Genomic DNA, 11,776 nt, shown 5'->3' with positions numbered 1-11,776 from the left:
CCCTGGAGTGGCGCGGAACTGCAGGGTTCTTCCCCTGTGCTGTCTGGAGTAACTTCCATTGGTGGGCGGGGCTGCAGTCAGACCGGATATCTGCCCCCAGCCCACCGCTGGGGCCACAGTCAGACTACTGTGTACCTTATCTTCCCCTTTCCCAGGGGCAGGACTCACTGTGGAGTGGTGTGGCCTCTGGGCTACTTGCACACTTCCAGGCTTGGGTGCTGCTTTGATGGGATCTGACATATTAGCCTGGATGGATCCACAAGATGCACAGGGGCGGGAGGGGCAGGTTCAGCTCGCTTTTCCTTTGGTGGTCCACTTCAGGAGGAGCCCTGTGGCACTGGGAGGGAGGCAGACCCATTGGAGGGATGGATCTGCAGAAGCACAGCGTTGGGTATTTGTGCGGTGCAAGCAAGTTCGTGCCAGGAACTGGTTCCCTTTGGGATTTTGGCTGGGGGATGGGCAAGGGAAATGGCTCTTCCCTGTGCCTTTGTTCCCCGCCAAGCTGAGCTCTATCCTGTGGGGCTCAACAACTCTCTCTCCCATTGTCCTTTAGCCCTCCCGCTCTCTGAGCAGCGCGGTTGAATTATAACATTCCAGATGTTAATTCCCACTGGCTGTCAGAACACACTCCATCCAGCCCCTCTGCTTTTGCAAGCCAGATTCGGGGGCTCTGCCTTGCTGGGTGGGCTGGCTGCACCTCCACTGCCTTTTTCCCTCCACCCAGTCCATGTAGCGTGGACCGCCTCTCCAACCTTCCTATCCACTTCTGTGGGCCTCTCGTCTATGCTTGGCTCCAGAGAGTCCATTCTGCTAGTCTTCTGGTGGTTTCCTGGGTAAATTAGGCAGATGTGAGTGGAATCTAAGTGATCAGCAGGACCCAGTGAGCCCAACGTCCTCCTACACTGCCATCTTCCTCCAGGACTAAGTAAATATAATCACAAATTTGAGAGGAGAGATCACAACTAACACCAGAGAAATACAATTATAAAAAATATTTTGGAATTTATATGCCAAAAAATTGGTCAATCTGAAAGACATGGACAAATTACCAGAATGATATAAACTAACTAAACTTAAATGTGAAGAAATAGGAAACCTGAACAGACTGAAAGGAGAAAATAAATTGAATCAGTAATCAAAAACCTACTGACACACAAAGTCGAGGGCTTCATGGCTTCACAGGTGAATTCTACCGGATAATTAGAGTGTAAATATTCTATTTAAGTAGAATAGAATATTCTAGTCTTCTCAAACTATTCCAAATAATAGAAACGGAAAGAAAACTTCCAAACTCATTCTATAAGGTCAGTATGACCATGGTTCCAAACCAGATTAAACCCCACTAAAAACGAGACTTACAGGCCGTTAGCCCTAATGAGCATGGATGCAACAATTCTCAAGAAAATACTTTCCAATCGAATCCAACAATACATTAAAATATCATTTACCATGATAGGGTGGGATTTACTCCTTGGCTGTAAGGGTGATTCAATATTCACAAATAAATCACTGTAATACATCACAGTAATAAGAGAAAGGATAACAACTAGATGACCCTCTCAATCGAGGCAAAAATAATAATAACTTTTGACAAAGTAAAACATCCTTTCTTGATAAAAACCCTCAACAAGGGATAGAGGAAAAATACCTCGACACCCTAAAGTCCATATATGAAAACCCCACAGCTAATATCCTCACTGGGAAAACAAATTTCCTCTAATGTCACGAGCACAAGAATGCCCACTCTCATAATTCTACCTAACATATTCCTGGAAGCTTTATCCACACAAACAGACAACAAAAAGAAACAAGGACATTCAAATTGGAAAGGAAGAAGTCAAACTTCCACTCTTCACAGATGACATGACACTCTACATAGAAAACCCAAGACTCCACCAAAACATTGCAAGAAGTGATACACCAATTCAGCAAAGTCACAAGATAAAAAATCAACATACAGAATTCTATTGCATTTCTATCCAGCAATCGTGAAGAAACAGAAAGACAAATCAAAAGAAAAAAAAAGAAATCCATCCCGTTTACTATTGTATGAAAAATAATAGGATACCTAAAGAGTTCAAAGATCTATACTCTGAAAACTATATAACATGATGAAAGAAACTGAGGATGACAGAAAAAATGGAAACACAGTCAATGTTAAGGATTGGAGGAGCAAATATTATTGACATGTCTATGCTACACAAAGAACAGGAGACTTCGTGATTGAAGACTTCATGCTACATTACAAAGCTGTAGTCATCAATACAGTATTCTACAAGCACAAAAGAGACACACAGGTCAATAGAACAGAAAGGTAAACCCAGATATGGACTCACAAATGTATGGTCCCCTCATCTTGGCTGAAACAGGAAAGAGTATGTAATGGAAAAAAGACAATTTTGTCAACAAATGGTGTTGGGCACACCGGACCAGAAGATGCAGAAGAATGAAACCGAGTCACTTTCTTACCCCATACACAAAAATAAATTCAAAATGGGTGAAAGACCTAAATGTGAGACAAGAGACCATCGAAATCCTAGAGGAGAACTCAGGCAGCAAATTCTTTGACACTGGACATCGCCACTTCTTAGTAGACGCATCTCAGAAGACAAAGGAAACAATAGCAAACATTCAAAACTGGGGCTCCATCAAAATAAAAAGCTTCTGCGTTAAAGAAACAAACAACTATACTAAAAGGCAACCTACAGAATTGAAAAAGGTATTTGCAAATGACAAATCTCATAAAGGCTTACTATCCAAAATCTATAAATAATGTATCAAACTCAACACCAAAAATACAACTAATCCAGTGAAGAAATGGGCAGAAGACATGACTAGACACTTTTCCAAACAAAGCATCCAGATGGCTAACCGACACACAAAAAGATGCTCAACATCACTCATCATCAGGGAAATACAAATGAAAACTACAATGAGAAACAACCTCAAACTGTCAGAAAGTCTAAAACTAACAACTAGGAAACAAGACATATTGATGAGGCTGAGGAGAAAAGAAAACACTTTTATACTCTTGGTGAAAATGCATAGTGTGGCCATTCCAGAAAACAGTTCAAAATCTTAAAAATGAAACGACCTTACACTCCAGCAATTGATCTATGAGGTATTCACCCAAAGAATACAAAAATTCTGATTTGAGGAGGTACATGCGCCCCAATGTTTACAGCAGCATTACCAATGAGAGCCAAAGTGAGGAAAGAGACCAAAAGTCCACCGAGTGATGAATGTGCTATATGTATAGACTAGAATATTACTCAGAAATGAGAATGAAATCTTGCCATTTGCAAAGATGTTGATGTAGCTAGACGGTATCATGCTAAGCGAAGTAAGCCAGTCAAAGAAAGACAAACATCATATGATTTCCTCATATGGGGATTTTAAGAAACACAACAGAGGAACATAGGCGAAGGGGAAAAAGAGCAAGAAAAAATAAAAGACTCTAATGTTAGAGAACAAACTAAGGGTTGCTAGAGGCCAGGTGTGTGGGGGATGGGATAATGGGTGAGGGGGTTTAAGTAGGCCATGCGTTGTGATGGGTACTGGGTGTTAATGTAAGTGATGAATCAGTAAATTCTGCTAATGAAATTAATATCACCCAATATGTTAACTAACCAAAATTTAAACACAAATTTAATAATTAAAGTAGTAAAAAAAAAAAGGAAGGGAGAAATGTTGTCACAAATTTTCATGAACATGGAATCTAAGGTAGTGAGCCTAACTTCCTGAATTTACCCCTTTTATCCCTAACTGGTCGTGGACATAAGTTAACATATGCATGAATTTTCACAGCAGTGCCAGGCGGGCTGGAACTCAAACTACAGCAACCCTTTCCAAATCCTATGTGCCCATATGTCATGGGCCGCTTGTCCAGACACCTGCACAAGAACCCAAGTTGGGCTTCAGCAGGGACCCACATCTGCAGAACTGGAAAGTCTGGAGAGATGACCCTTCCTGCCAGCCTGTAGGTTTCTTTCCCCAACCTTGTGTCTCAGCTCCCTTGTCTTCCTTTGCCTTTTCTTTTAAAAAGGACCATGTCCCCTGTTAATGGTGTATGAAAGTGAGGGGCTATCTTTTCTATAAACATTCAATATGACAGATCACTTACATGGGAACCGAAAAACAACAACAACAACAAAAAACCCAGCTATATGGTTCAGCCTGTCTTACACTCCTATCACCGAATGTGGCAGAGTACAAATAAACCTAAATATGCACTTAGTGAAACACTGTACAGCACGTTGGAAAAGCATTAGGGGATGAGGAGGCTGGAAGAATTCCACAAATTCAGATATGAACTCCCCTTTGAAGGAGAAAGAAAAATCATACCCCCAAACATGCAAGAGTAAAATAATTTTAGGAAATAGTTTCAGGAAATGACATAACATTGCAGTGTGTTCTATTCATGAAGTGTCTGACAGTGACAATGCATAATATGAATTTTCAGGGTTTTACATAGAATTGTGAAGGGAAAATCCTGTGTCAAGAACTAGGTTGTGTGCACAGAGCTCAATGGCTCCTGAGACATAGAGAAAGCCCAACACCTGGAAAGGTAAACGCGTTTTTTGACCCCAGGAGCACATCTATCATATGTGATGAGCAATCTGTCCAAAGAGACACACACAGAATCTCTTATGAAATTTGAAGTTCAATTACAGCATGACAACAGAATTGACCATATAGTTATCAAAAAACCATGCCATGAAACTGAGTTACTGGAGTCCATAAACTGAAACAACAAAACACTAAGTCACCAGAGACCACTGAGGGAACAATTCAACATTGAGAGAAACCAGAAAAAAAGGCTTTTATTTACATTGTAAATCAGGAAATAAGTCGGGTGCCTGGGTGATTCAGTCGCTGTAAGCATCTACTTCAGCTCAGGTCGTGATGTCACAGTTCAAGAGTTTGAGCATCCTGTCAGGCTCTCTGCTGACAGCTCAGAGCCTGGAGCCTGCTTCAGATTCTGTGTCTCCCCTCTCTCTGCCTCTCCACCACTCACCTTCTGTCTCTCTCTCAAGTATAAACATTACAAAATAGATATTAGTCACAATTAATCATCATGAAAACCGAAATTAAAGCTCAGAACACAAGACCCATAAGAAGAAATGGTATAATTACATTTTGTGAAAATCGGATGTTTTTTTCTGCCAATGAGGAAATAGCAGTAAGACAAGTTACATAGGAAGAGACAATATTCACAAATTGCATAACCACCAAGGACCTGCATCGTGAATATGCTAAGAACCCTCAACAGTCAATAGGAAGAAAGGAAACAACCCTCTATAAAACAAGCACAGCCTTGCGTAGTAAACATCCCATCCTAGAGGTTGTAGACACATTACTAAGGACAGGAAAATCTCTTCACACCATCGATTGGCAAGGAAATTCTAATCAAGAATGCAATAGATGCCTTATGCACACACCCTGAGGGCTCAGGTATGAAGGGAACACTGGCAACACCATCCAGGTGAGCATCCAGCACTCTGGGGGCCTCAAACACTGCAGGTAGGAATAAAAAATGAACACCAGATCTGGAAAATCATTGGCTGTTACTCATGAAATTATACATGGATGACTTAACATGTAACCTGGAAATACCACTCCCGAGAATTTTCTCCAGAATGAAATCCCATGCTCTGAAAATAAATGGTGTGTACATATGTATAGTATCTTTCTTAGTGTTAGAAGCTAAGAATAAGTCAAAAGTCGGTCTAAATATAAAGGAATAAACCAAGTATAAAACTTCCATCAATGGGATGCTTTTCCACAGAAATGTGACACTATTGATGCAGACCTGAAACTAGGATAACCTCAAAGACATGATGTGAGGGAATGAAAGTAGTCTCAAAGACTATAGAGGTGGTGTGGCCTGAGACATTCACACAGCCAGCCTAGATGTGACAGCATAGGCGACAGTGTTTGGTTAGACTTTATCACTTTCTGACCCACCCCCACATGATAAATTCCTCTGCTGCATGTTGAATGTTGTCCTATGTTCAACAATGCTCTGATGTATGGAGTCTCCACAGACTGAACCTCACCACCTCGGACTCCTCTGAATGGAGAGTTGCTGAGACCAGAATCTCAAATGTGTTCTGACAGCAGCTGTTCCCTCCACTGTCCCTGGCTCTTGCTCTCTCCTGCTGGTGAGCAGGAGTAGGTTAGGAATCCTCCACTGAAGCCATTTGTCTCCTGCACCTGACTCTCCCACAACATGAGGCCCAGACCTTCCTCACACTCAGCTGGAAATGAACTCGGTTGTACCAGAACAGATTTTCACCTTGGTTTAGTGGATTGCTCCAGGTCCCCCCTGCCCTGAGCAAAACTCTGAAGCTGCAGGTGGGGACAAAAGGAGGGATCAGTTTAGGGGTGGGTGGCACCTTCATTTCCTTGTGGCTTGCTTGTCCTGGTAGCATGAGACTCCTGCCATATAAGTCAGGTCTGGGGCGACCAGGCTCCCAGCATCCCTAGTGGACTGTGCCCAGGGCAAAGCCTCCATCCTGGAAGTGGGGCTGCATACAATGAGTCCCACATCTCGGTGGCACATGCAGGGGCTTGGCGTCAACAGCAAACAGCTTGGGGTCACTGACATTCTGTCCCTCTGGAAAAGAGTCCTCTGAACAGGAGCTGGGCACCGGGAACCCTGTGTATTGGCTACAACAATCTGGCGTGGAGGTTGCAGCCAGACTCAGTGGCACACGCCTATAGTCCCAGGTACTTGCACTGGATTCTCCATTTGCTGAGGTGGGGTGGGGAAGGAAAGGAACATACCTTAGCTCAAAATTCTAGCTGTTCCTTTTGTCAGTATAGTTTTTGGAATAAATGATTCCTAGTGGGCTGTATGCCAACAAGGCCATTTGTAGACACTTAAAATACATTGATTTTTTTATTCAAATTCAAGTTAGTTAACATGCAATGCAATATTGGATTCATGTGTAACATATGGTGATTCAAAATTCCCATACAACACCCAGTGCTCATTATGAGTGCACCCCTTCATCCCCATCACCTACTTCCCCAAACCCTCCATTCACCTTCCCTCTGGTAACCATCAGTTTGTTCTCTATACTTAAGAGTATAATTGGTGTGTTTACATGCTCCATGGGTTAAAGCCATGACTCCTGATTTGGGCACATGTCTTGAACTCATGGTTCCTGAGATCGAGCCACACATTGGTTCCTGTACTGACACCACAGAAAATGCTTCGGATTCTCCTTCCCTCTTCCTCTGCCCCTCCTCCCATTTTCTCTCAGAAAAAAACATTGTTAAAATGTTTATACTACCCAAAGCAATCTAGACATTCAATGCAAGTAATTCAAAGCAAATATCCCTCTCAACTAATCCCAGAATTTTTCACAGAGCTAGAACCAATAATTCTAAACTTATAATGGTTGAGGCCCCTGGGTGGCTCAGTTGGTTAAGCGTCTGACTTCGGCTCAGGTCATGATCTCACAGTCCGTGAGTTCGAGCTCCACATTGGGCTCTGTGCTGACAGCTCAGAGCCTGGAGCCTGCTTCAGATTCTGTGTCTCCCTCTCTCTCTTCCCCTCCCATGCTCATGCTCTCTCTCTCTCAAAAATAAATAAAAACACTTCAAAAATAAAATTATATTGGAAACACAAAAGACCCTGAATCCGCAAAGCAATCATGAAAAAGAAAAAAAACTGGAGGCATCACAATTCTGGATTTCAAGCTATATTATAATGCTATAGTCAGCAAGACAGTATAGTACCTGCATAAAAATACACACATAGATTAACGTAACAGATTGTAAAACCCAGAAACCGACCCATAACTATATGGTCAACTAATCTTCGACAAAGCAAGAAAGAGTATCAAATGGAAAAATGAGAGTCCCTTCAAAAGTGGTGTCGAGAAAACTGGACAGCAACATGGAATTGTAATGAAACTGGACCACTTTGTACAATACACACAAAAATAAATTCAAAATGGATGAAAGACCTAAATGTGAGACAGGAAACCATAAAAATCCTAGAGGAGGACACAGGCACCAACGTCTTTGACCTTGACCAGAGCAACTTCTTACTAAACATTGTCCCCAGAGGCACGGGAAACAACAGCAAAAATGAACTATTGGGATCTCATCAAGATAAACAGGTTCTACACAGCAAGGAAATAATCAACAAAACTAAAGGCAACTGACTAATGGGGGAAGATATTTGAAAATGACATATCAGATAAAGAGTTAGTATTCAAAATATATAAAGAACTTATCAAACTCAACACTCAAAAAAAATCCATCATGGATAAAGAAGATGTGGTATATCAATACAATGGAGTATGACTCGGCTATCAAAATGAATGAAATCTTGCCATTTGCAACTATGTGGATGGAACGGGAGGGTATCATGCTAAGTGAAATGAGTCAGTCAGAGAAAGACAAAATCATATGACTTTACTCATATAAGGTCTTTAAGAGACAAAACAGATGAACATAAGGGAAGGAAAACAAAAATAATATAAAAACAGGGAGGGGGACAAAACAGAAGAGACTCATAAATACGGAGAACAAATTGAGGGTTGCTGGAGAGGTTGTGGGAGGAGGAATGGGCTAAATGGGTAAGAGGCACTAAGGAATCAAATCCTGAAATCATTGTTGCACTATTTGCTAACTAATTTGGATATAAATTAAAAAAAATAAAAAAACCAAACATGTTAATGAAAGAAAAAAAAGGAGAAGAAAATTACCTCCAGATGATCATGTCCACTATGAAAGCCGACATCTGACAGCATATTGAACAGAAAAATACGAAAACCATTCCTCCCACATCAAGATCAGACAATGATGATCACCCCCAACATAAGTATTCAACATGATAACGTGAAGAATAAACATGCTGCCTCAAACCATATCAACGTGTCACATGGCTGATTTGGATGAAAGTCACATGAGAAACAGCCAGTCCAAGGACACTCAGACCATCCTTTGTCCCTTGACAGCACGAAATAAATCTCCCTTGGGAAAACTCCCTTACCTGTTCCAGGAGGGAAGAACTATCCTTAGCACCAGAATAAGGAACACAGGGACAAGAAGGTGTGAAAACAAACCTAGTTACTTGACCAATTAAATACCCCCAAACCCACACCTTTGCCTTAACTCTTGCCAAATCGAATGTTTTGTTGTCTGAAAGTCACAAGTGCCACCTGCTTTGTACATTCTCTGGGTGTCATATCAATAGGAAGACCATGCACTTGCAAAATGAAATTTATCCTCCCCTTGAGATCAGTCTTATGTCAATTGAATCCTTACACCAGGTAAAACCCCAGAAGAAGGGAAAAGCATTCTTCTCCTACAACTGAAAGAATTACTCACAAACTTTGGCAATAAAAAGAAATAAAAGACATTTAAAACAGTGAGAAGGAAGAAAAATTGCCTGTTTGCAGATGACATGATCTTAAACATAACAAAAGCCTAGAGATACCACAAAAAATATTAGAACCAGTTTTTAAAAATGAGGACAAGTGCAGGATACATAATGAACAAAAATAAATAAATAAAAAATAAACCACCCGTGATTCTACAAAACAGCGTGGAAATATATGCAAAACAAATAACCAAATTATAGAAGTGAAAATTTCACGGAAAAAAGTATTTGGGATTAATATCAAAAAGGATGTAAAATAATTGTAGAGCGAAAATGACCAATGTTGATGAAAGACATGTAAAACTGCACACGTGCCTGCAAATATACCTGTGCTCACCAATTAAAATTATTCATATTTTCACAGCACCATCCACACAAACTAATGTAGAAATGCGTCCCCAACCCTGTCGTTCACTTTTACAGAATCAAATCTAAGTCTGAATCTTGATATATATGTCAGAGGACATGCAAATAGTGCCCTCTCTGTAGCCCTCGGTAGGCCCTCTGCCGCCTGCAGCTGGGAGAGGAGCCCCAGCCCCAGGAGTCCCAGGTGTTCCCATTCTGTGATCAGCACAGAACACAGACACCTCACCACGGAGTTTGTGCTTGGCTGGATTTTCCTCGTTGCTCTTTTGAAAGGTAAGTCATGGTGAATTAGAGACACTGAGTATGTGAGTGGGTATGAGTGAGAACCAGTGCATGTGTGACAGTTTCCTGACCAAGATGTCTTGTGTCTGCAGGTGTCCAGTGTGACGTGCAGCTGGTGGAGTCTGGGGGAGACCTGGTGCAGCCTGGGGGGTCCCTGAGACTCACCGTTGTAGCCTCTGGATTCACCTTCAGTAGCAACAGCAAGGACTGAGTCTGCCAGGCTCCAGGGAAGGGGCTGCAGTGGGTCGCATATATTAGATATGACGGAAGGAGCACAAGCTATGCAGACTCCGTGAAGGGCCGATTCACCATCTCCAGAGACAATGCCAAGGACACGCTATATCTGCAGATGAACAACCTCAAGACCGAGGACACGGCCACATATTACTGTGCAAGAGACACAGGGAGGGGACCCCAATGGAAGCCCAGACACAAACCTCCCTGCAGGAGGGGATCAGCACAACCAGGGGGGCACACACTATGCACAATTCTGGTTTGTGTTTCCAGAGGCAGGTGCAGATGGAGGTTACAGGCAGGTTTCCTGTCAGGGTCAGGGGCTTCCTCTCCACACAGCAGTTTCGCCAGGGAGGCTCTCTGGACACAGGATTCTGTGTTTACCTACTAACTCTCTGAATTAGCAACTGTGTTGTCATAGGAAAACTACACTAACGTGCACAAAAGACACAGTTCTTTGCATTGCTTACTCCTGTCCCTCAATATGAGTGAATTGCAGATATCCTGAGGCACAACAGCTGAACATTTACAGGGGTCCCAGATGCACTCCCAGTGCAGCCAGGACCACAGGATCCCACAGCTCCTCCTTATCCTCACCCACCCATTGTCCCAATAAAACAACATGACACTTCCCACCTGGCTGTTGCTACGCAGGACTTTAAATGAGCTACAGCTTTATCCAATTCCTCTAAAGAAGAGATAATTCATCTCCATTTATTAGGATTCTCCCGAGGCACAGGGCCCAAAGCACATTGGTTTACATGATTGAATACATTGAGAAGCCCCACCTTCCACTCTCACATGCTGGAGACCCAGGAAAACCAGAGGTGTAATTCCCGTCTAATTCTGAACTACTCTCTAGTCTCACAATGTGGAAAGCTGATGATGTAACTCTCAGAACAAGGGCCAGAGGAGACCACTGTTCCAGTTCAAACAAGCACATGGGAAGTAAAAATGACGGAATTCTTCCTCCCTCTGCATCAGATTTTCTTCAGAACCTTAATAGAGTGGGTGATGCTGAGGCAGACAGAAAACCATGGATAGAAATGCCAGTGTCTTCTGGAATAGTTAACAGACATCCACAGAAACAGTGGGGAAACTGGGCACCCATGACGCAGTCAAGATGACACATAAAGGTAATCAAGACAAGTCAACCTTCTGTAAATGTGCAGTTCAAAGACTGAAGGTTTAGAAGTCCATGCCATCACTGGGGTGGAACCTGGTGGGCATAGCAGTGCTCCTGGGGAGAAGCAGCCCCGTGGCCCATAGGGAGTGCTACAGTTTGAGGATCCCTGAGTTACATCCGGTGAGACAGTTACCTTCTTGGAGTGCATTTTCATGGGGCAGGAGAGCTGACAGGCACCGTTGCACTGCCCTGGTCATTAGCATAGGAGTCTCTGCTGAGAGCAGCTAAATGGACGCTGCTTCTTGTTGTTCTTCACCATGAACTCCAAGCCCTAGTGTTCATGCAACTGCCCTTCTGGGATAACC

Source organism: Panthera pardus, unplaced genomic scaffold (assembly GCF_024362965.1).
Source record: "Panthera pardus isolate Hobbes unplaced genomic scaffold, ASM2436296v1 HiC_scaffold_24, whole genome shotgun sequence".
Taxonomy (NCBI): Eukaryota; Metazoa; Chordata; class Mammalia; order Carnivora; family Felidae; genus Panthera; species Panthera pardus.
The sequence above is the reverse complement of the archived record's forward strand: the minus strand, read 5'-3'. Positions refer to the sequence as shown.